A 27,772-nucleotide genomic window follows, 5' to 3' on the forward strand; every position below is an offset into this window, starting at 1 on the left:
AAACATAGTCTATGTTACATAGATATAGATATTTTGAATTATAATATAATTGTTCTAAACATAATTTATTTATTATTTTTTTAACAATTCAATACCATAATGTGTTGTTTTTATTGACAATAATGAACAAAACTATATACACCTATAATTTAATAATCAGTAAAGCTATCCATAAAGCTGGGCTGTGCTTACTGATAGCGCTCGTTTAAGTTTAGTACCATAATAATTGGCGTAATAATACGTGAAAATAATAAATTACAAAATTTCGACTGTGTGACAACGTCGCACAAAATATCCTATGCTCAATCGTGTTGCTAAAAAGGTATATGGACGCTCAATCGTGCTTTACCGCGAGCACTATAATACCTACGATGTTTTGATTACGGTCGTAAATCCTATAATATTATAATATTATTGCCAATAATGATACCCAAACCATTCCTGTAAATTGTTTTGATCGTCCTTATAGGTACTGTATATTTGTAATGTTTCGGAGAAATAAATCTGCAGAAAACGATTAATGTCGCGGTCGTGCCGTTGCAATGCATTAATGCTTGACCTATATATTATGATGGCCCTACACTGTGCAAACGGCATAGATCGTGCTATGATATTATATAATGGGTAAGTATTACGGATTATTAAACCCAAACGTCATATTATTATAATATAACGACTATATTTTGTATCGAGCGCGGCTGCATCGCAATGAATCGTTCGACTATAGGTCACTTTACGTGTACGCAGGTCCGTCATCAGATATTTTCCGTCTTAGAGTGAACAATTTAATGCCGCTCTTCTTTACCGACATTTATTCGAATTTCCCGCCTTCGATTTCTTTGAAATTTTATTTCACCCTAAATAGCAACGCATTACTCACCCTGGTGACACGCGTGTTCCCATGGAAAAAAATGATTGTAAAATAATGTGTTCTCTGCGCTCAGACAAATAATATCGTAGATCTTTAATATCATATGGCACCATTGTTCATACTAATATCGTTAAACTGTTACGTAGGACCAGAAGTACCGGATCTATGTCTCATCGGAAGACCGGGGTGAAACTCCTCACATCCTGGAGGCCCTTCAAAACAAAAGTTACTTTATTCATATAAAGTAATTGATCTCAACAATTTTAATATTTTTTTAGTATTCGATAAAAGTGAAAATGGATTTAAAAAATAAAGCGTTTCAATACTAAGGTAAGTGCCTCATGGCTCACATATGTTTCTTAGCCACGAGTAGTGGCAAAACTGAATCCATAATAGTTTAAAAATAAACGGGTGCGGGTATAATATATTATCTTAAAATATTCTTTGTCTTGATCATCGTTGAAATATTATAAGTCTTAAAAGTTTATCACTTTACAAAGTTAGAAAATCGATAACAACAACCTGAGGCTCCTAAAACAAACTCAGCTTCGAATCCCCGGCCTATTGTATTCCCACAGCGCCTCCACTAAATCGGGCACCGAGAACGATACGTCTTTTCTTGAAAGTTTGGAAAATCTACAATGTTCGGTGTTAATTCGCTTGTTCGTGATAACACGCGTGACGATTAAAGATAACGTATAATATTCGTATATAATTATCCAAATTTTCATTAATATTTAAATTATCTATGCTGTTAATCAAATCTTATTAATCATCGTGGAGCAATAATATTATCTCGTTCGGTTATCATTTAATATGGCACGACGTATGCGCAAAAACAACGCTGTATAAATCGAGGTGCGGTCTCCAAACTTTGTATAGGACAAATTAGGTTTTGAACATTATGGAATATTGGATTAGACTAAGCGGGCGGTGGCCCGTCTTTACATTGGTTAAAAGCGTGTACTACGGGTAGATAACAACAAATTCGGTAAATTCATTTTTTTTCTTTCATGATTTAACTTGTTTACAATTTTATTTTTATGAAAAATCGTCAACTTGTACACTTATTTTAAATCTAAATATTCTTTGAATATTATGTACCTATAGTATGCAATATACGTAGTATACTTTTAAGCGACGTTTAAAGTTTAAATAAAACAACTGTTGTTAAACAGATACTTGCAATTATTCATACCGTCGATATTTTTTTGAAAATATTTATGTCTAGATTATGAAATTAATGTATGCATGTATAGTATAACATTTACCCAACTAGTAACTAGTAGTACGTAAATGATAATCAATTTTGTAACACACGTCTTGCCAAGTATACGACGTGTGTGTTTGTTTGTATGGCCTAAAATAGTAAAATACGATGATAACAATTAGAGTTCAAACTTTACAAAATATATAATAATATTCAAGCTATGGGCTTAAAAAAACAAACAATTTATGAACTGAAATGCTGCATGTTATGGGTAGGTTGTATAGGTATGGTTAATTAATGAAATACTTCTGAACCGATTTAAACCGCATTAATTGGCTTTTTTCGTTATTTTCATCAGGTTACGCCGTCACACATTCATATGTTTATATTGACAAGATTCTTGTGTTTCAGACTTATTTTACATAGCATTATGTTACACATTACCCATTGTCTCGGATTACGTGCTAGTCTGAATTAGATCTTCTCGGAGTATAATAATAATAATAATAGTAATAATAATAATAATAACATAATAACAATATTATACAAACTTGCGCGATTATTATCCGACGATTTATTTTATACCCATTACCCACCCATGACACGCAAAGAATAAACCGATGTATTATTATTATTATTTAATGTGTGCTCGAATATACCTGTGTAGTAGGTACCATAAAAAATTTACTCTCTGTGCACACACTGCGTACAACCGATTCCACAATTTCAGAAAGGAAAATTGCAATTTTTTTAAAAACATCATTCCGTCGCATATCGCGCACGTGCGCGTACACACACACACACACACACACACACTCTTTTATGTATTTTATGTATATAATATAACAACACTCTTCTCTAATGCATAGTGTTTGCGTGTTCGTCGTACACATTCACACACGTCTCGACTAGCTTTTCCCGTTCGGATAAATAATTGAAACTCACACTATTCCCATGGTAACGCGAGCAAATTGACTTATGCCTGGAATTTCAATCTCTGGACGAGGATGAGGTGGAGGTGGATGCGTTGGCGGCAGTGGTGGTGCCGTCGCCGGGTGGGGGAGGTCGGAGAAAGAGGTAATTTTGTTTCGGGAAATACGGCGAGTTTTCGCGCGCATATTTTCCAATTTATACGGAGCGGGATATAATATATATTAGATTAGATTAAGAAGTTTTTCTTTGGTAAAAATAATTTATTAATAATAACAAGCCGAGTTGTGCGGTGGCGAATAGAAACGCGACGAATGAATAATGACCATCGTCGCCGTCTTGTGGTTTGAATTAATGTAAAGGAACGCCGCGAAATGGTGCAGAATGTTGAGGGCAGAGAACTAAACGTCGCGCGACGGTTTAAGTGAGTGGGTGGACGAAAAATCACGTTTATGATTAAACCTCAAGCTGCACACGATGCTCTTCAGCTCTCTACTATCTCTGAGTGAGGATTACAAACGGTTATTGGAGTGATATATAATTTTTTTTTTTGAAGAAGAAGAATAATACTAAATAGACTACTTTCGAGATAAAAATCTAATGTTATTAGTATTTGCGACTAACAGCCAACAGGTATTGATTAATAAATATACTAGTAGGTATACTGCATATTAATTAATCAATGGCATAGGGATAAGCACAATTTCTTGAAAGTCGCGAACCATAAACACCTAACTACCTAAGTAAAGCAGTACCACTTTGTACGTACACGATTTCAAGAAACTAAATATTTTAACGTAAGACAAAAGTTTGTTCAGTAAATATTAAATATTTTAACCGTATAAAAATATGTAATTCACTGTCGTTAAGATTATTGATTTTATTTCCAAAGTGGGAAAAGGTCATAATATTAAATATTCCAAAAATAAATCGAAAATTCACTAGGTATAAGTGACATTTACATACAACAATAGAGAGTATGGTTTAGTGTGGCGTGGTGGTTCGCCTCAGTCACAAATGTGTTCTGATGTCAAGCATCAACCGGTGGTCACTATGGTTTTCAGATGGACGACTACCCGAGGTTTAGTAATAAATCCTCGCCAAAGTTGTTAACCTACTAAATAACCTTTAGGTTAACGATCATAGATATTGAGCCTTAACTTAATAGAATTAAAAAAAAATATTGTAGGAGTTACCTAATTATTAATGGTATCAATTTTCTATATTTTTCATCTATATAAAATTGAAAACTAATATCTTACTTCTTATGCAACTTATGATTTCTGCATTATTCTATTGGCTGACAATTAGCAAAATGGGTTTACTTCACAATTCACAAGTAAGCGGTATTTTACTTTGGTTTTTTGAATCAGACGCTTAGCGTATAGGTACTATTACTTCGTTTTCGTATTCACATTAATTAATACCGGAACATGGGACAAGTTAGTGGAAACAACGAAATTATTCAGTTCCCTATGATACACAGAAGAATTATGATTAACGCCGTCGCCAAAAAGAGACGCGAATAGATAAGAATAGACGTTAATACTTTACGATTATTATTCATTATTAATCGATACTTAACGATTTGGAAATAGTATAAAATTTAAATATTATTGAGATTTTGTATGTGTCACAAGTTAGGATTGGGTTGGTTATAATGTATCAATTCAAAATATTTTTTTATATTTATTTGTTAATGTTTAGTTGCAGTAGGTACAACTGTAAATCCTAAATCGTTTAGAAAAATCATTGATATAATTAAATGATGGCAAATCGTTTTAATAATTAATCAATATAATAGATGATAAATAATTTAAACATTGTTATTCTAGGGTTTTCATGACAACCTGAGTGGCGAAAAAAAATTGGTTTTTGAATCTAGCCAAAGCATTTGAAAAAGTGCAAATTATATTAGTTTCAAAAGTTGTTCAAGATTTCCAATCGTGTAGCCTATGCAGTCAAAAAAATTTTAAAAATCATCAACTAATAAAACAAGTAAGTAAAACAGTACCTATCTGTAATTACGATTAATTCGATTAATAATACGATGTTATTCACGATCATTTACGTGTTTACACAAATAATATGATATCACTTAACTATTTTGTTTTACAAGATACAAAATCGATTCAAATTTAAACTGAGTATTTTTAACAATAATCTAGTTCAAAATCATCGCATATATAAAAATATATATTTTTATTTAATTATTTCCGAAAAAATTGACCATAGCAATTTTAAAGGGTTTATTTTTCTGAAAATATTGACGTTTCAAAATTTTATTTTTTATTAATTTCCTGACTTTTAATTTTTTTTTTAGTTTCGAGAAAAATTGCGAATTATTTAACACCGTAATATATTATCAAACATGTAACCGCGCCGCCCGCATTCCCATATGACTGGCCGAATACTTTCAGTGTTCATATAATAGTAAATATTATAATCATATTTATCTTCAAAACTGGAAAAAATATAAAAAATCAGGAAATTAATGAAAATAAAATTTTGAAACGTCAATGTTTTCAGAAAAACAAACTCTACAAAACGGCTATTTTTATTTTTTTTTGGAAATAATTAAATGAAAAAATATATTTTTACATTTTTTACAAAAACATTAAAATAAATTTAAAAATGAAATAATTGTAGTTCTTATCCCTGTGAATCTTGTTATACAATCAGAATTCACGAAATAATGCGAGATATCGCAATGGGTAAATCCTCGCGGGACACCTTGTAGCCTGTAGGTATTAATCAACATCCTTTGATTTAGACTTGTTTTTTTTTTTTTTTTTTATTTAATAGTTTGATAAATTGCATAAAGTTATAATATTGTAGATTATAGTAAACTTTAACTCAGTATCAGCACTCGGTATAGTCGTCTATAGACGATATTGCAGCTACTTCGCGAGATTGATTGAATGTGTGTATACTGGAAACGACGGGTCAGGCCATGGTAATACTTATTGGGTCACTGACTTAATAGAATTTAAAATTAAAAACTTATTTTGTAATTCGAGTTTTTTATATATTATATTTATCATTATGGCTTGTCTCAATAACATTTTTTAGTGTTACTTTCTAGTGTGCGTATTAAAATATGCCAATAATAATTTATTATAAATTTATAACCGTGATTGTAGTCGATAAAAATTGAACTAGTGACACTACTACACTAGTTGCAGACGACTAAATATATTGTTGAATTTGTGAACATTTATTTTTATTTTTTAAATTGTTTAGGAAATGTGCCACCCTTTGAATGCGACACTGTAATATGTCTTGTTGTTTTTTTTTTTTAACACGACCAGTTGAACGCAGCGACATGGTGGTCGATTTTGTGTTATATATTATATCCTAAGTGTCGCATTATTTGTTTTTGATTTTAAATTTTTATTTATTCCTGCCGTTACTCTCTCTTCGCCAACACCTAACCTCACTCATGTCGGTCACAACGTTGCTCATATCGTCGGGTTTGACTACAGGGTTTTGGCGGTTGGGGATGGTTGAGGAGAGTTTAATTTTATTCGTTGACATTTTGCGCAGTCCGCATTATTATTACTACTACATGACGGAGAACACTCGAGGGGAAATAATACGAGCACATCGCTCGACGGCCATAAATCTGGTGACCAGCAGACCTTTCGGATCTTGAAAAACGTACCCCCCCCCCTCTGCTACCAACTCTAGCACACTAGTATACTGCAGCGGCGTGCGCGTTGAATTTATTATACACGCTTGCGGTCTTCGGTTTTACGTGCCCACTCGGCCGTCACTCCACCGTAAGTACCTACCCATATATTATATTATATACATATGCCCTGGAATCATAACAATAATAATAATAATAGTAATAGTAATAGTAATAATAATAATAATAATAATAATAGAAAATACTTCTGAAGAGACCCGGGGAGACGTGTAGTATAGGTCGGTCGATTGATAGGCCTCTATGGAATATTGTATTTTTATAAATTATGAAGGTAACTCTTTTTGGGTATGATACGTGATTCAATATAATAGGTTATCTACCGTGCTCGTAATATATATACCACATACCTTTTTCAATTCAATGTATCATATTTTATCAAACTGGATACCTAAAAAAAAAAGAATAAAGAATTGCCATCAAAAGCTCATCATTGGATCATAAACATATCTTTTGATTTGAATATATAACTTCATCAAGTGTAACGAAATTTCCGTTATTATTTTATAATATTATGTCGCGTCCATCATGTTCACAGTTCACATATCACCATACCAATAACGAGTGTTAGGAAAATTTAGAATTTCAGGTACAGCACGTGTCCCAAAACGTAGTAAAAAATTATTAAGATTTAAGGGTCCGTCAAGTGACTACAACACAATTGAGTATAAAAAAATAACCTTTTTTACGACACGATTGAGCAAATTTGTCGGCGTATCAAAGGATATGGAAATACAAGAAAACCTACAAGATTGAGCATAAAAACTCAGTGTGTTGTCATTTTCAATTTTATACTATGCTATACAAAAAATATTTGCTTAACATTTCGGTACGTGCGCTACTATGTATTAAGTATTTCACGAGCAGAAACGAGAGAATATTTTTCAAATTGGTATTATGTTTAATTGCAATAAAAGATAAAAAAATAATTTTTAATACAAATATTGTTTGGAAACATTTAACTCTTATTTATATAATATTTTGTATTAGTATACATATTTTTTTATAATTTTTTGTATAATTTTTTTTTTCATATTTATTTAATTTGTAAAATCTGTAAGAAAAATATTTACAATAAGCACAATGGAGGGGTACATAATGGGTTATGATTGGATTGATTGAAGAAGCTATTCATTAATAGCACTTCATGGAGGGATATTAGTGGTCAGTGGACTAGTCAACTATAGTCGACTAGTAAGAAAATAATCATTTAAAATTTAATTATTTAAATACAATTTTTTAAGTATAAATAATAAATACGTCATTGTGGAATTGGAAAAAACCCAGTATTACTCGGGGCACATAGATAAACGTTATGTGAATAAATTCATAATAATTATCGTAAAAAAAGTGCAGACGCGCCTGCTGAAAGGTTAAACAATTATAGTAATTCAAATATGGTATAAATAATTAAATGTTTTCGATAAAATTATTGTTATATCATTAAAATCTATATTAAACAAATAATCTGAAAATAGACTGTACGTGATCGAACGCTACGGATATTATTAAACTGTTCCTATAATAATTTCGGAATCGTTCCTTATCTTAATAATCTCATATTTTCTCCCAATATTAAATGTTTTTTTCCCAGTTACCAAATTTTAATTGTTTTAACAAAATCTTTGTTTAAACAATGTTTACTAAATGTTTAAATATCGCACTATAACGGGAATTTCATTACGGATAAAACTAATATTTATTGCTCGGGAACTAATCTATCAATCGATAACTTTTTCGATGAAGCTGGGCTGGGTTCTTAGTTTGTTTGAGTTTGATAATGTTACGTTAAAATAATAAATTAAGTACAACATTTTGGCAATGTGAATTTGGCAACATTGCATAACATATTCTATGCTCAATCGTGTTGCTAAAAAGGTATAGGTCAGTCGTGCTTTACCGCGTCAAATTAGGATTTGGATAAAATATCGCATCCTAATATTGTAACTATTAGTAAGTCATATGTTGGGGATAGTGATTTACGATGGCCAATGATTATTGACCCAAGTTGTACGAAACTGCAGGTGTTTATAATGCAGATTTTTCTCGTAAATAAAAAAAGTGATTTTATTTATTATTTTGAGCTACACAATTTCTTTTGGTATTAAAATTATTAAATTTAAATATATCAGATGCTCCAAAATAAAAAAAATACGTTGTAGACTTATCATAACTCAAAGTGGTTCACGTTACCCTTTTTCACATATTGATAATATTCTTTAAAAACGCGTGATGAAATCGTATTTTCGCGAGCTCCAAATCACTTGATATATAATATTGTCATATCTGTGGTAGAAAACTATTTTAAGAAATACATTATGCTTACATGGTCTATTTTTTACATTTAATTTCAGTTATTTCGTCACCTCAGCTACAAAGATTCAACGACTGCATCGCACAGACAAACACAGCTGCATGGCTACGTCGAAGGGATTTTGAGACATAGACACTATACAGACAGTAATCGAATAAGTTCAAGTAATTATGATGGAATATAAATCCGAATTTTTTAAACTTTTAGGATTTAATTTCTCTGCTTTTATTGTTATTTCATCGAACATAATAAAATGTCGATGTGAGGCGGTTGTCATAATATAAAACGAGCTGTTTCGTTCCTGAATAACTTACGTACAATCGTTGTTATCTGCAAAACGTGTAAAAAACATAGTTTGAGATTATACGAGTAATAATATATGAAATAGTTTTTGCGAACGGTATATAATAATAAATTTAAATATAGCGATTGAAAATCCGTTGAAATAATCACGAACCGCTTCTGGGCCGGCTACAAAGTTTTTAGTCGCAAAGAATGTTGGAGTTGAAAATTTGAACACTGTTTCGCAATGACGACGACGGGTGGTGCTCGTATAAAATATCGTCGTCGAATCGTATAATGATAATAATATAATGCGAAACGGTTTTCTCCGACCGATTATGTCGTCCGACCTTTACGATGGTTGTCGTCGTCGTACCCGCTAAACATCACCAATCACCAGAAAACAAAATCAAATGTGAAATCGTAGATATCAATTATTATTATTATTGCAGTCGTCGTCGTCGTCACTAATCGTTTTTGTTCGGCCGTCGAAGCAGCGTAAAATACATATTATTATTATTATATAAATAATGACAATCGTCGAGCGTTACAGTACGCATTTTGTGGTCTGTAGGGAGCTGCTGCTGTAAGAGACGCATTCCGAGCGTTTGTTTAACGAGAGACGGCCGCTGCCGCTGTTGTGTAAATATAATAGGAAAACGCAATCGTTTGAGCAAATATTATACCGTACAGAATCGTCGTCGAGGCATTAGCTGCAGCCGTCAGTAATTAAAAATTATATATTTTACAATATGTATTATTATTAATTTATTGTGTATATTGCAGAATCGTCGTTCGGTTAACGTCGTTGTATCGATGACGCTCCTCTGCCGGTGGGTGGGCGTATACGACGAGCTTAATCGACGTCAAAAAAAGGAGTTGTGATATCTCCTAGGTTCGATTGGGCGGGTAGGTAGAGGTATGGGCAAGGAACTGAACACTGTCGATGTATATAATATTTATAATAATAATAATAATAATATAATATAATATAAATCGTTTTTTTCGACTCGCTTGCGCGTTCCCGATAATCATCTCCGACCCGATTTATTTATACATTATATATTTATATATATTTAGAGATCAGATCGGCTATAAATCTTTTCGTTCCCCTCCCCCAGCCGCCACCGCAATTGCCACGCCGTGCACATGTTTAAGTTCGCAAATTTTCTTTGTAGTAATATATATTATTATATTATAACATGGCGCGCACTATGTGTTTCGGAGTATTGTTGAGCTTCAAACATATTATTATATTATTAAATCGATGCTGCAGTATCTATGTATTACATAACATACAATTTGTGAGAATGTGAGATGTTCGTAATGGGAATCCGAGCTGGAATCCGTAATTTTCTTTTTTGGAATTACCCGAAGAGAGCAAGCCACTTACGATTTTCACGTTATGACCGATTGTGTACTATTTTCTAGGGTTTGGATCAGAAGATTTGTAAATTCTCTGAGTTCAGTGATATTGCTTCTGAAAATAGGACGGATGATCCGCTGATTCAGTGCAGCCAAATTAGGTATAAACGATAGATCAATTTTTCAAATGAATCCGTTGCTTTGCCACCAGCAGTTGGTGGTTTGATCCACAATCTGCTCCTGGCCTTGTTTTGATGTTCTCAACACTGCAGGTTGTCTACCTTGATGGAATTAGGCAGTAATCAATCTGATTATTGTACTCTCCGTTTGATGAGGTCCACATGTATAGTCTTCTTGGATGGTGCTTGAAGAGGGTGTTAGTTATTACCATGTATGTAATCTGGCAAAATTCAATCAGTTTTAATTCGCTTCCAATCCTTACGCCGAGCCCGTACTTTCCGGTTATATTTGCTCCGGTGCAGCATGCTCCAACTTTTGCGTTTAAGTCGCCTTTAATGATGGTGATTTCGCTTTTTGGAAGGCGTGATACTACTTCTGCTAAAATTTTGAAGAATTCATCATTTAAAATATTTACCAAAATTGTTGGATCAATTTTTATTGATCTAAGACGTGTAAAGATGTTCGTTGGACCAGTTTCAAAAGTTGTTGAACACCAGCAATAAACATTACGAAAAATAAAACTTTATAAACATGTACTCATGTGTAGTGTTATGTTTAGTGCTAGGGAAAAAGTGTTTTGAAAATTTACTAAAATGTGATTAAGGTTAGGTTGCTAGAGGAATACCATTTAAAGAAAAATAATGATTTTAAATTCCGGAAAAATCGTTTGCATCATATTTCTCTATCTATGATGGGTAAACATGCGTTTGTTAAACATTTTTCATACTTCTGGTTGTTTATTTCTTTTATACTGATTGTATATGAACTTTTGAACTATATGCCTTATCAATTCATAAAATTGTTTTAGTTATTGTCCAACGTCCAACAATAGTCCAACAATAGCCCAACAATGTCACTTATTGTAATGTGTATATTTTGAAACAGTTTTTAATGTTTTATTTTAATTTGTAGAGCTAGTTTTGAGTTTAGAACTACGAACTTTATAATAAAATAACTTTTAAAATAGATTCCTACAAATTCCAATACATTTTCAACAACGTCCAACAAGTCCAAGAAAAGTTTGTTGGAGTGGTCTTAGACTCTTAGGCTATTGTGCTAACATTATAGTGTCAGTTTCACGTAGATTAAATCGTCACTATTGTTATATTGTGTACATTATTCATATGTTATACGAGTACTATCGAATTTTGAAAATTAATGATGTTTAAAAATGTTTCCCGATAATACTTCGTATTACCAAATACGGATTGGAAATAACCAGAGATTTAGGTGTGTATTTCCAATTTATAGAATACAATTTCAACATTCTTGAGATCCCGAATCAGCTATCCGAGCCTACACATACCTATTACCGTCATCCGAACCCAAACCAGCGACGGACCGAGGAAGTGGACTTATTTTTTTTTTTTGGGGGGGGGGGGGAGTAGAAAGTGAGGCTGTGACATAGACGTATTACGACACGAAGGGTCGTCGCTCGGCTGTTCGTGCGTGACACACGAAACCGTTCGATCATCATACGCAATTCGGACGACGACCGCGCCCACCCATACCGGTGACTATGAGGAAATGGTTATAGCGACGGCATTTCGAGCGGAATATTATTGTCCCCGCGGGGGAACTTTTGATAATAAAAGTAATTTATAATAATAATAATAAAAAAAGAAAACGAGAAGAAAGTACAGTGCTGACTCCTTGTCCGCCGAAACTACCGGGATCGATTAACTCGCATCTTCAAGAAAATATATAGATACCTATTTTAAAAGTGATCGAAATGTTTTCTTTTGCATCGGCCCATCAGCTGTTCATCTCCTTCTAGCTGAGCAAATAATAGTGAGTCGTTCGAGTTATGTGTATCCCGTTCAACAAAATTCCAACGGGACGCTTTTCGTCTCGATATTCATAGGCAGGTAACTACAATTAGGGGTCTCTAAACGATGGTGCGCGAACAAGTAGTTTTCACCGGCTCCAAAAGACTGTAGCTAAATAATCTAAAAACATGTGTAATATCCAAAATTTTTATCGCTCGCACGTTTCGATTATGACATGTATCATAATTATATATAACTAAGTATATTTAAGTAGGTATATTATTAGACATTTTTTAAATATTTATATAATTAAAAAAATATATGTATTTATGTACATTTGGCTCACTAAATGATTTTGATATATTATGTGGTCTTTGAATAAAAAAGTTTGGAAATCACTGATGGTATAGATTCATCCTATGCGTCGCGCTATTTTCTTAATGTACCTATATTATTATAATAGTAGGTACCTACTTGAACTGAAATATTTGTATTTAAAATTATAATAATAACGCTTCACCGACTATGATGATACTATTATGTAGACTATTTTTCGATATTATATGACTGACAAATAAAGTAGTAAATTGAATTCAAATTGAATTGCACGTATTCCTCCGTAATATATATATATATAATCGATTTTTTTTCATATGACATTAATTTTGCAAAATCAGCGACACAATTTACATTTTAAACGTTTAACCAATGTAGTGTAGGTATAAACATTTAAATCGAAATCGAGAACAATTAATTGTATGTGCATAAAATAAAACCCTGCAGTAGTCATGAGTACTAATGAGTATAGTGATCATTGTCACGTATAGTCGACTATTGATTGTCTTGAGAATACAATTCCATTATTTTTTTCATTTTTCGAAATATTGCTTCGGTAAGTGTGTTTCACGTGCACTTTACATAATGTGTATAGGCGCAGAATCGTTAAATATTCTAGATGCACCCTAGCTCCCTGTATACTATACACCTCGCCCAATAAGTGCGAGACGTGTGAATCGTGAATAATAATATTTATTTACTCGGGTGATATATAATAATAATATTATAATGCACCGAGCGAACTACTTTATTTTTTTTTCCGTTTTTTTTCTGTTCGTCACTACCTACGTGTTTTCATCGTCTTCGTTTATATACGACAACACGACTGTCGCGCTTACGGTTAGTTTACTCTATCTCCATCCATAAATTGTATTTCATATTTTTAAAAAGAATAAATTTTGTTTGTATATTAAAGCATTGAAGATTGGGCCATCTGCTCATCTAAAACTTACAAACGCGTTTGAAATATGGGCACATATTTGCTATCGATATGTTATATTGCTGTGGTAATATGCGTTTAAAAATATTTGAACTGCAGATTAGTGCACTGCAATGTCTAATCATTAAATTCTAACTCGTGAGAATATTAATTTATGATTAAAGTTATACCTCTATAATGTTCACTTATAATGCGTAGAAATTTGCTGTCTATTCTCACTTTTAAATAAACTATTATCGTGGTTTCCATTTACAGTGATGCCTAATTGTCAAGTCTTAGGCATTGTTTTGTTTTAAATTATCTATAGCTATTTAAATACCATTGTCAAAACAGAAGAATACCACTGTAAAAATGCAAATGTTTGTACTTTGTATTCATCAACTTAAAAAGACAAAAGTTATTTATAATTATTATTTAATGTGGTGTATAGCAGTGTAGGTAATGTGTATATCAGACAACTTTTAGTGCCAAATCATTGTAATTCTCATATAAATTTTAAATGCTTGTCAGAAAAACAGATTTGGAACCGTTTGTTCAATATTATATATTAATTGTGTTTATATAGGTACACATAGATGTTTTTAACTATCATTTCGATATGAATTAAAAATTATTCATACTTTTGCTCACTCCGAATATGATCAATCATTAAATTTGTTGATATTTAATTTCAGGTGTTAAGCTATGTGAGAGGAAGAGAAAGGGAAGGGAAGCGTTATATGTAAACCTCGAATGTGTGTAATACACTTGTATAATAATATATAATATGCGTACTTAACTTTATTATTTTCGATCGTTCCGACGAAACACTTTGCGCACGATGGACGATGGTACATAATTTATTATTATTATTATTCTACTGCAACTTATTGCCGCAGCTCTGTAAAAGGTTCAAGATACGTAATACCACGAACATTTCATTTGCGAACCCGTTTCCGCTACCTTTTGTCTTCCTAAAACGTCATAAACTTTTGATTTTCTAATTATGGCCCACGTATTTTTACTTTTCAAAACGAGATAAGGGTGCCGAGTGACGGAGACGAGCGTAGAGTGGGTAGTAATGTGGCTCGTTTCCCTGTCAAAACTTTAAACTTTAATAATTACACGATTACGCGGTTGACGTGAAATATTATATGATACACCGACATATTTTTCAAAATGTTCTTTCGTGCAGAAATGTAATATTAAAAAAATAAAAGAGATTTCTACTCGGAAATATTAAAACGTAATTCGTATTTTTAAAATATCCCGTAATTATAATATTTTTATTATTTGTTAAAAATTATATTTTAATGATATTCTACAGAGTGATTCTCTCGAAACGGACAATATCTAAAGAAATCCAGAGATTTTTTTAATTGTATACCTCATATAGGTATACCGTTTTTTAAACGTTCAAGCGCATAATATTATTTTATTGAGTATTTTACATTTTATATGGATTATCAGTAGTGTTGTTATCACAATACTTAATTTACCTTATTTACTGGTATATGAATAGAGATATTCAGATTTACACGAGACGATAAATTACTTATAGCATTAAACTGTCGCTAAAAATATCATAAAAATATGACAACCTTAATGTTAACGAGTGACCGGAAACGCTGCAGGAAATGAACACATTTTTAAATACGGTATGGATCGATGTCGGTTTATTATAAATATGAGGAATTAATTTTTATTGACATCCGGAGAAATAGTTTTTGAAGGCGAAACGCGTCAGAAGTCAACCTCAACGTCAACATTTACTCGCTAAAAGTCGTAATGTTGATCTTTAAAAATGCGGTAATAATATTTAAAACAATATTATTGTTGTTAACGAGTTTGTATATTGTTGTTGTATCGTCGTCGTACACGACCTACCTATGTACGTTATACTGTTTTAGTACCTATTACATTATTATGATAATGATTTACTCAACAGCAGTCTTAAAGAATAAACCAGTGACGACGATACGAAGCGCATCACGCAATAAATTAAAATCGTCTCACGTTTCACTCCATCGAAGGGACTACAACTGCAAAATAAAGTATTATACAACGTTCGAGTGTGTCATACTGCTTTGTACTTTAATTTATTGTTTGTGTGTTAGGCGAAAAAAACGTTTCGACTGATGCATGGGAACGGCGACTAGAATAAGAATGACGAACCTCATCGCTCTCGAACGAATTGCACCGATAAAATACTATTTTCTCGATCTCGAATTAGTTGTCGTATATAAACTACATGTGAGTATACAACACTATATATATTATACTAAAATAGAAGCCTGGAAAAGTTAATAATAGTTTTTGATTGAGTATTAAATTAAGTTGATTGAAAACGTTTAAAAAAAAGTTAATATAACTATCATCCTAGTTTTTCTTTAACTTTGTAAAATTAAAAGTTATAAGGAAATGTACGATAAACTTATTATAATTTTTGATTTAATAGGTACTATATAAAATATATAGGTAACCAGTAACATGGTTTAAAATAATAAAAATGATTAAATTAAATTTTAATATAAAATGCATCATCAATAATAATTGTATTATAATATATTTTATAATTAAATCATTTATAAACTAACGAAGCTTGGATGTTATTAAAAGTAACTCGTTGTTAATTAAGTTGCATTATCAATAAAATTCAGTTTAGTTAAAAATTAAGTTATTGGAAATTAAATTTAATAAAGTTTTTTGCCCAGGCTTGCTAAAATATAATATTATGTCTTGAGGTATATGATTTACTCAACGCAAGCCCTACTCGTATAGTCATATACTTTTATTTTTTTTTCAATTCAACACATTGTTAATGACCTACAACTATACTTGTAGAAACAGTGTGGGATTTTCGATACCATTATTATTGATTTTCAAAAATGTTGAGCTTATTTTTAAGACCATCGTATTATGTTTTCAGATAAACTAATGTCTCGTAGGATATTAAAATTCAGTCCTAAAATTACAGATGAACTCTATTATTTTCTTTTTAACGAGCATCACTCTCTATTCTAAGGGTTTTTAGAAAATGGTTAGGTTATACTTTTTTATGCGTTGCAATCGAGGTTAAGATTGGCCGTCATCGAGTTATTCAACTTTTAGTGTAGAATATTAATAGTAATACTTATCATTGAAACAATATAAAAAAATACATAATTTTAACAACTTTCGGCTATAGATATAAATTCATAGAATATATGTGATTTACCATTCTATATTTAACTTTAATATTTCATCGAACTTAATAGTAGTTAATTTATTTTAGTGAATATCTTATGTTTATTCGTTGATTTTAAAACTTTTAGTCCAATTTGGGCCGCTTATAATTTTGCATTCTTGTTTAATTTTGCATTTAATGATGAATAAATTGTTATTTTTGATGGGTATCTATATAACAGAAACACGTAGTAGAAAAACTCTCTAGGAATCACTTGTTCTAATTCCAATCAAAATGTTTGAAACGATCCGTCAATAATTTTCAGATCACAATTACGGTTAGGTTAGGTTTTGCCTGCGAGATTTGCAAGTCAACATTTTTAAAGGCCTTTACAGATTCGAATATACTCTAAATTTGTAAAGAAAATAATAATTTGAGTGTATTAAATAATTAACGAATAGTCGCCACAGTTTTCTTTCATGTCAAACTCATAGGAGGGGGGTTTAAATAATGATGTTGACGATTTCGTATTGAGTAGAATGCTTTTTCGGGAATCTCGATGCATAGCAGGTAGGTATATCATGTCTAACTAAAATATTATATACTTGGACGGTATTATAGTATCGTGAGTACATATATTTTACTGTATACTGTTGGAGAGAAAAGCTTTACTACCCGTGATCGTATAAACACGCAGACCGCTTCCAAATCGTCTAGAGTCTAGACACTGCAGCGGAAGCGGTCGAGTAGCGGGGTGTCCGGTTTGTGGGGAGGGGGTGGCGTATACAAGCGCATATTTTACGTACGAATCGCTGGTAAGTCGTGTTACGTTCCTCCTCCATCCCATCACCGACCGCAATAATAACTTTTCCGTAAACGATTATTGTTATTATTATTTTTATTGTTATTATTATTATTTTACACTGTCCCTCGTCGTCCTAACAATAATAATAACGATCTCGCCGTTCCACGCGTTGCGTCCAAATAGTAATAATCTATGCACGTTTGAAGGCAATGTTATATTTATTTGGTCTCAAAATAAGTTAAGTTCGGATATTTGTTTATATATTCGATGACTATTGTAATAATAGATTAAAAAATAATATTATCACGTCATCTAGTATCGTAGTCTATACATTTTCTAGAAATCGTGGAAGGTATCTTCGAATCCTCTTTTTGATTAGTTTTGTTTAACATCCGTCGCGTATTTTTATACGTTTTGCACAAGGATATCCGTCAATTTGTGTCAAAAACGTGTCTCTTTGATTTCCCCAGTAGGTTTTATATTTACCACTAAAGTACACGGTCAATAAAAAATATGCTATTATACTTGTTTAACGTATCGCAACAATTGATGGACCGGAAATATTGATGATTTTAAAAATAATAATCAAGTAATCATACAAATTATGTAATAGATAGGTCTAATAAAGTTTTATGACGGTAAACGATTGTTTCTAGCTGATTTCTACACATAACAGAAATAATATTAAACGTCATACATAAACACGTATTTTTATATATGCTTCAAGAAGACAATAATGGACAAAAGTTCATCATGTTAGGGCCCATTATGTACATTGTTACATCCTTGTTGTTTGGAATGGTATTAGACTTTGACTTTTAATTGGCTACATATTATTGTAACAACAGCGGTACGCACTACAAAATAATATCTGCGAATCTTAATTAGAAATTATTAATATATATAACTTCTAATAAATTATAATATAAAATTGTAATAATATTGTAGTTGTTAAAGCAAGCGACTTCCTCTAACATGGTACATATAGGTAACAGGATTTATGTATAATCATAGTCCATACTCTCTCACCTTACACCTAATCATTATCGGTGATTGAATAGGAGACTTATAATTAGCTATTTAAAATAATTCCAAGCTATTTCATTCCCTACAAAAAATCATCACTTTTCACGTTTGATTATAAATATTTTTGGCAATTTTTAATGCCAGTACATAATTTGTCAGGTATAATAAATAACATCTAATATCAATAGTAATATACAGGGTGATTTTTTTATCGAAACTCATTATTTAAAAAAGTATTGACTTTTTTCAAAATATTTTTTTACATAGTTGCAAAAATTATATTTTTTAATATTTTTTATCTTTATCATTTTTTTAAGTTTTTTACTTTTTTGAATGACAATTAATTTTAATTTCATATTCCAAAGCAGAATATTTTTCTAAGTATTTTGATTCATAAAAATCGAATTTAGGACGAGTAGTTTATGAGTTATAAGTATTTAAAGTTTAGACAAGCGGAGTAGTGGACAAACATTTTGCGGGGTAACCCCGTACCACTCCACTCTGCCAATCTTAACTTGAAATACTACTAAAATAAAAACTTTAATAACTACTAATATTTTATTATTTATAAACTCAACAAAATGGCTATCTTTAATTTTTTTTGAAATAATTAAATAAAAAAATATGTTTTTTAACTTTTTTACCAAAACATTAAAATAAATTAAAATATGAAATAATTGTAGTTCTTATCCCTGAGAGTCTTATTACAAAATCAGAATTTCGGTATCATCATTATTTCGGGAGATATCGCAATGGGTAAATCCTCACGGGACACTCTATACAGTTCTCAAACACGTTTAAATTGTGCAAAATCAATACTAATGAGTAATGATTTATCATCAGTAAAATATATGAGTAATAAAAATTAAGGTCTATGTTTGTAAATAAAGGTATCTGGTATATGGTAATATTTTGCGTATATAAAAATAATAGCTTGTGCGCTTTTAACGTGTCTGCGTATTCGGCGGCACAACTTTGCGTGGGTTTTTGCGTTATTTACCAAAGTTTAGGACGAACCACGCAACGCCCTGTTATAATATTGATACACCGTTTTCTGTGGGTCAAAAGTTGTGAAAATTAATTATCAACGTTTCGGAAATTTTACACAGTTTTATGTCACGTAATTATTTGCGCATAATATTATGATATATTATTGTTGGGATGCTTTCGCTTTCTTTACCTCATAGACCAGAAAAAAATTGTTTTAACCTATATAATGTGAAAGTACTTGCAAAATTCCGATTTATATTATTATTATATTGTATTAATTATTAATATCATTATTAATTACGGCCGCCCATTACTTTTTGAGCACATTTTTTGCAGTCGATTGAGTTTCACAACGATCCATGAACAATAATTCAAAAATATTTCAATATTATATCAATGCATATTTTTGTTGCTTATTGTTAAATTTGAAAACACCCACGACGATAACACCTCAACTGCCATCGGTGGCACCACATCCGCAGTGGAAATTAAACTACTTCCGTTTCAAAATCATTTTTGAGACATTTTCTCTTTTCTTTTATAGTATTCACTTATGAGTATCATTTATCCTTTTGATGCAAACTTATTTTCTTTCAAATTAAAATCTTTTTTTTTCACTGTAAATCTTTTATCACGCATATGTTTTATTATCGATTAATTTGATAAAAAATTTATTTAAGTAAATTAAATTCTGTATTCATACAAGTTGTAGTTTATGAGTTTTTACGTTAGTTATTATGTTATTCAATGATACTAATATTAATTTTAATTTTAATTTTAATTTTGTTAATATTTATCAGTATCACGTTTTACGGAAAAAAGTACCCCTTCCGTTGAAAAGAATATAAGATTATTAATATTTCAATATTTCGAAATCAAGGATACATATAAATACGATCAAATACAAGTGATGTGTCTATAATAGCTAAATGGCAGCGATCTTGCAGGTATCAATCGCTTGAACATTATAACGTTTAAAAAAAAATTCTAATCGCCCGTAGTTTAAAAAAAAAAAAAGTAGGTTTGACAATTTTATTATATCTGTTTTCGGCGCGAGTTTATGGAGCAGCGTATATCATAATATATAATATATGATATTATAATATTATATTATATTAAACGCATATGTAACGCCGTGGCCGCCGCCGCCTCCGTATAAATAATGTCTTAAGCTAATGAGCCGTATAATGCGAGTGCGGTGGGAAAACGTATACATGAAAATTGTGGCTGAAAACGGAGATAAAAGAAATTCTGTTTTGGATTTGCGCCAAGTTATGACGGTACGCGTAACTTGGCATAAATACGCGGGTTATGGTACCTAATCTATATATATATATGTGTGTATAGTATGGTAAAAAGTTGCATATGGTCTTTATGGATATTATTTGAATATATATATACATATAAATAAAAAGACTCACCGCATGCGATACGGCGGTCGGTGGTATAATAAAATGCATCATGTATAATATTATAACTATACGAGAAAATTAAAAGTATTTATTTATTATTTTATTTTTTTAAATCCAAAACGTTACCTAGTTTTAAAGTTTTACGGTTATCGTAAATAATATTTATTTTTTTCGAATTTAATAATAATATTTATGCTTTAACGGTGGCATTATAAATAATATTTTTGTGTGTGATGGTGTAGTAATTTCATAACGTGTCCCGAGAAAATTACAGCGCATAGGATCTATGTACGATATTTAAACATTAATGTTTATTTTTCGGTTAGGTCAGAAGAGATCTTTAGCCGGTTTCTTGGTATCACATTAGGTACAGGTAAGAGTTTTCGCGGTCGAAAACGAAATAATCGAACTTATTCAAAGCGACGACACAATATTCAATATTGTCCCACTGTCCCACTTATAATATATCTGTTTTCATGACCAAATTTTATGATAGGTATATGTATATTATGTTTGCGGTAATGTATATGATAATATGCTGTTTCACCTAATTTCTAATAAATTGACGTTGTCCAAAACAAAATCGACTTTTTCAAAATTATTATTTATATATTTTTATGTATTGATTTTATAAAAGTTTTTAATGCATTAACTAAACGATTATTGTTAGTTCATAGAATAAATCTAGTTAGTATTTACAATAACTAGTTGAAGTACCTATGCATGAATTTATGGATTCATTCAATACATTAACTGAAATTATCCGTAATTCTATAAGATAACTAGTTATTCTATAGAATTACAGAATTCCATACGTCAACGCTAACAAATATTTATATATATAATATATACTTACATATTTTTTCAGTATAACAATTGTTCAAAGAATGAATGGTTATTTTGAAAACAGATGAGCAAGAGGATGAAAATCGTTAACAGGTAAGAAAAAAATGTATTCGGGATAGTATCACGTCATGGTTTCCAAATAGCTTTTAGTTTCGCTTTTCTTATAATATGGCATTTACTCTGGGAACCATTGCGAGCGAGAAACGTTAATTAGTGTAAGCTAGTCTTATGCATTTGTATAAAATTACGTGTGCTAAATGTATTACGTATATAGGTAGTATGTATGACATTCGCATTCGACCCACCCACGCAATACGCCCACATACAATAAACCCACACAACTGAACATGTACAAGATATAAAAGCACACAACGCGCTTGTCTTCTAAAACAACCGAACGAAAATAAAAATCATTTAGGTATATATAATAATCATATATAGGCATGCACAGAACTTTTTGACAGTGTGGGCCAAACTAATTATGATTTGGATACTTAGCAATTCAATTTTTCAATGTATTCAATTAATTATTATCATTGAAAATTGTAATTTGTAATTTATTGTATTTTATTAAAGTTTTATGATAAACAATTATCAGGTCACAATATGTGTAACGGGTACAGTACGGCTAAAAGGGTGGGCCATGGCCACTCCATATGCACGTCTATGGCACTAATAATGACTGTCGGTCCCGTGACGACTTCGCTGTGGGATATATTTGCGATATTCGTGATACCTATTTGTATTACAAAATTTTCAGTTAACCGAATAAAGCATGTCTTCCGGATGACGGTAACACATAAAGACGTTAATATTAAAATAATATATTGTTGTTATGAAATCGATTCATAAATTATGGATCATAATTATTAGTCATCGTTGCTCTGACAGTTCAGATTTAAATGTCAGTTGAAAAGAAATTCGACCACTTCGCCATTTTTTTCAACATACTCATAATAATATGACGTTTAAATCGAGTTAAGTATAGTTTTTAATATTTCCGTACTGTATTATAGACATATTATGTTTTACATATTTCCGACAAAGACGGTCGACTAATACCAGTATGACGTGTATTTATCAAATTCTGGATAATGATTTAATATCTGATAATTATTTTCGTCACCCTCGTTAAACGTTCATTATTCATCGCTTCCCAAAACTGTCGATAACACAATATACTTGTGGTGATATAACATGTTCTCGGTTTAGGTCTTAACGATGCATTGCGACGCGTGAAATGATTGATAAAATGTTCGTTAAATTACTTCGAAAAATAGACATGTATAGAATTTAGAGTCAACTATTACGTCTTAAATTTTAAATCGAACAGCCACGAAAGACACCGCGAGTAGAGCATGCTTCTATCGATAAAGATTTCATTGGAAACTTTGAGAAATTGGTTTTCGAAACAATTATTCAACACAATAATTACGACTCGTCAGTGTATTGTAATGTTTGTTTACACAATATAATATGACGCGACCATGAAGTCTAAAGTATTGTGTGTCTTTGGTCGATTTAAAAGAACGTCGTGCCCGCATATTATGTTGTTTCTTTTTTTCTAATACATACTATTGAGATATACGTTCGACAGTTCCCATGTTAACTAAAAATATTTGATTGAATAGGTATTGGCTAAATTATTATCACTTTAAAATGTACAAAAATTGTAAGATCTCAAAAAGTTCAAAACTTACTAAATAATAATAATATTTACAAAAACCTTAGTTGTCCCCTAGATAACAATTTTACCATTCAATTTTACGATCAGTTCACTTTAATTTTAAAAATAGCAGAGTAAAATAGATTTTAATTGATAGGTAATGTAAAATTCGCCATGTTTAATACATTTGTAAAGCGGAGAATATACATGTCAATATGTCATGCGGGGGACATGTCCTCTTAAATTTTTCCAGTTCGATCCCACAAGCTAGGACCAACCGGAAATTTGTACCTAAAATGGCTATAATTGTCCCGGTGTGCTCTTCAATTTATTTTTACACCAACAATTTTGAGTCGTTTAGACTTAAATCACTCGTCAGTCGTCACGTATTGAAAAGTGCCGATTGTCGTGTGTGATTCTTAATCAGTATTGGATTATTATTCTACTTAATATTGACCGGTGACCGATTATTGTATAGAATTGAATAATAATTATTCAATCGTAAAATACAAAAAAACTGACACAATTTCGAGCGAAAAAAAAATGCACAAAGACTATGTCATTTTACTCGCGATGTTTACTATATTAGGTGGTAAACGCAAACGCTTGAAAAATCTTGTTCCCGATAGTGCCCGGTAATAAGTTACGTTATTATTATTATTATTATTATTATTATTATTATTTGCAATCATTCATAAAAAAGTCGACTGAGGTAACAATATTTTTAACGATCGATCATGACCGTCGCTTGTTGTTGTTATCGTTTGTAAATTTTATTCGACGGGCTTTATTTGGATTCTGTTTTATTTTGTTCCCTTCCAAAGTTATGTAAACAAAATTTCCCACAACCACCGAGATACCTCTCCGACCAGTGTCTACTATATGCTATATTGCGTCTGCCGTTACGTCTATATTTTAATATTAAACCGTTATTGTACACGTTGAATTAAAATGCAAAATAAACCTTGTAGTATTTTCCGGGAAATACTACTCACAATTTTCAAGGTTGGATGCTATCGCGAGCAGATGATGTTTATTTATTATTACAACTCGAATACCGACGACGACAGTGCCGATTTAATGAAATATCAATTATATATTATATATTTTAGGTCAAAGTCATATTATATAAAGGTGTAATAAAATAAACCTTCAAAAGATCACGTGGTCTTCCATTCAGGCGGTGCCACAGATTGGTATGATAAATTAAACCTAATTTTAATGTCTAGTGTATGTCATGAACGTGGCGAATACAAACTATTTCGCAGTGGGGATGCGAAAAATAGGAGAAAAAATTAAAAAATGAAAAAAACATGGTCGATCAGTCGATACAACCGATTCCGCGCGTGAAAATAATCTCTCGACGAAAAAGATTTTTGGCGTACGCGCGCCGCCCGTCAGGGTGAACGTACCCCGCGCGAAACGCGAGTATGTGCAATAATACGCCGTGGCGGTGGTGACGAGGGGACGAGGGAACCGTAGGGAACGACCCTATCCCTTCGCCGTCGACGAACGTCCGACAGGGGTTGAACGCGATCGATACTACTCTCCTCGTACCACTTCCACCTCCATCACCATCACACTCACCCCACCAACACTGCCGCCGACAACTATGCCGCCACCCCCCTCGTCACCCAATCACCGCTGACGTCGTCCATCCCCCGACCGGCTACAGTCGTGGATCGGAGGGATGGCGCGGTAACAGGTGTCGGCATCGCGGGCGCGAGGCGAAGACGGTGGCGGAGGCGGCGGACGGCGCGTGATACGTGCGGCAGTGGTGCGCCGCGCATCGATCCCGCGGGGACGCGCACGCGCTGACGACGACATTAGCCGACCGCCACCACCACCGGCGGCGCGCGACGACGACGCCGACGACCACGACGCCGAGTCCCTACGCCGGAGCGTCGGTGCCGAGCGACTCCCGGCGTCCGCTCAACAAGTGTCTTCTGTATTGTTGTGCCCGCTAAACCGAACACAACGACCGTTGCTCGGCGCCGATCGCGGGTGCGCTCTCTTTTTTTTTCATTTCCATTTACCTCTTTTTCTCTCGTCGTTTTCTCCCCCCTCCCCATCCCACCCCATCCACTCCAACATCCCAGCCGCGTTTCGCTCGCCACTCCTCCACCCGTTTCCTGTTCCGTCCACGCGCTATCTCGATCGTTCGCCCACCATCTCTCTGTCCCTGTCCACATCGCTGTCTCTCGTAACTCGTTCTGTCCGTGTCTGTCCCGCACCTACCCCGTTCCTCAATCGGCCCGGAAGGAGACGTACCGAACAGCATTAAGAGGAAACGGAAACGGTCGGGCCATTTACGATCGCGGCTTGGGCGTGTGAATACGCTCGGACAGCGGCTGCTGCAGCTGACGACAACGCCGAAGACTTTGGACGACGCAGGTAAAAGGGCGCGCCGTCACGGTGTTGGCGATGGTTAAATTTTTGTGGTAGCGCTGGTGTGGTCGAGGTTAAGTTTGCCGTACAGGCGGCGTGGGCGAAACGGTTGTTGGCGGTGGGTGGTAGCGCATTGCGGCGCGCACCCACAAACAAGTGGTCGTCACGCCGACGCCGCCGCCGCGATTATACGCACGCGATACGCACACGTTTTTGTATAAACGCACCCGAAATAGCGCACACGCACCCGTACGGGTTGCGCGTAAGCGCGCGCGCGCGACCACGCAAACGCAAGCACACCCACGCGCGCGCTTCGTCCGCCGGTATAGCATTGATTTTGACGCGCGCACGCACCCGCACACGCTGGCCATGACTACACGAGTCTCGTCCGCCGCGTGTGTTCTTCCCGTCTCTATTATACAAATCTCACAAATCGTTGTTGTGATTGTTGTTTATGGTTTTGTATAATATACGATTGTTGTTGTTGTTACCGCGGTATAATATGACGTGAATATACCGCCTAATGTAATACAATATTGTTATGAACCTCGATACCTTGACGTTAACGTGGTCGGACGCGACGGCAAGTTTAGTCATTTCGCTTACAAGACTATTATAATAAATAAACGTTTATGATGTACCCACGACGTTTTATCGTCAGACCGGTGATGATAATATGATATAATATAATATTATATATTTATAAATGAATGTCCATTTTCGGTGCGTTTCTTTGGCGAACCCGCGAGGGCGGCACCGGAAGTCCTATCGCGCGCACGCATTTGTATAATACAATACAGCAAGTGTACGCTCACCCTTATCGTGCTTTCACCCCACCTACACCACCACCCCACGACAATACGACGATCACCACAACCACCGACACCACCCATTCCACAACCACCACACGATCCCTCGTCCCGGCGATGACGCATATTATATTATCGTCGCACCCAGGTACGTCACGACGACGACGAGGCGAATATTATAATATCGTAAACCATTATATTACATATATTATATGACACATTGTGTGAGTATGTGTGTGTTTGTTTGTGTTTTGTGTGTGTGCGCGCGTTTGAATATTTTAAGAACCACGTGAAGTACCGTAAACAAGAAGTATTATGATATTTAATTGTATAATATCATATTATTATGCATAATCGGTTAGGTTATATTGAAATAATAATGATAATAATATGATTTGTGTGATTTTAATCGTCGTGCGTGCAGACAACTGTCTTGGGTTTTAATTTTTAACGCGAATCGTCAGATTTACGATTATTGACCATTTTATACAGTTGTGGGATATGAATATGTATGGTGATTGAAATATAGTATATTATAGTTTCTTACATGGACATCAACTAGTTAAAAAGTTAATTTTTTAAAGCTTTTAAACTTAACTAGTTAGTTTATTCTCTAATAATCTTGAGTAGTTTAATTTACAGTTGAAATAACTTTCTCAGATAATTTAAAAATAATCCATCAAGTTAACATTTTGAAATTTTTATTTTATACGTAAATTAATATATTAATATAAAATCATAATAATCTAATACTAAAACAAACATTTCTGTTCTTTTTC

The 27,772-nt window shown here is 33.0% G+C and overlaps 1 protein-coding gene across 2 annotated transcripts in view; it reads left to right on the top strand.

The window, feature by feature from the left end:
- The first annotated feature begins 4,874 nt into the window (after positions 1–4,874).
- The window catches only part of LOC107165775 (uncharacterized), a 77,215-nt gene continuing 54,317 nt past the window's right edge, over positions 4,875–27,772 (top strand). Inside the window, exons 1-5 of one of the 2 annotated variants that reach the window (XM_089222790.1) lie at positions 4,875–5,009; positions 9,075–9,198; positions 15,834–15,939; positions 16,003–16,138; positions 22,153–22,223. The gene's annotated coding sequence lies outside the window, so the exon portion shown is untranslated. Of the gene's footprint in view, positions 5,010–9,074; positions 9,199–15,833; positions 15,940–16,002; positions 16,139–22,152; positions 22,224–25,714; positions 26,191–27,772 lie in introns of those variants that run through there. The other variant, XM_015514166.2, reaches the window with a different exon arrangement.

This window comes from Diuraphis noxia, unplaced genomic scaffold (assembly GCF_037042655.1).
Source record: "Diuraphis noxia isolate RWA-SAM2 unplaced genomic scaffold, SU_Dnox_SAM2 contig0003, whole genome shotgun sequence".
In the NCBI taxonomy this organism is placed as follows: Eukaryota; Metazoa; Arthropoda; class Insecta; order Hemiptera; family Aphididae; genus Diuraphis; species Diuraphis noxia.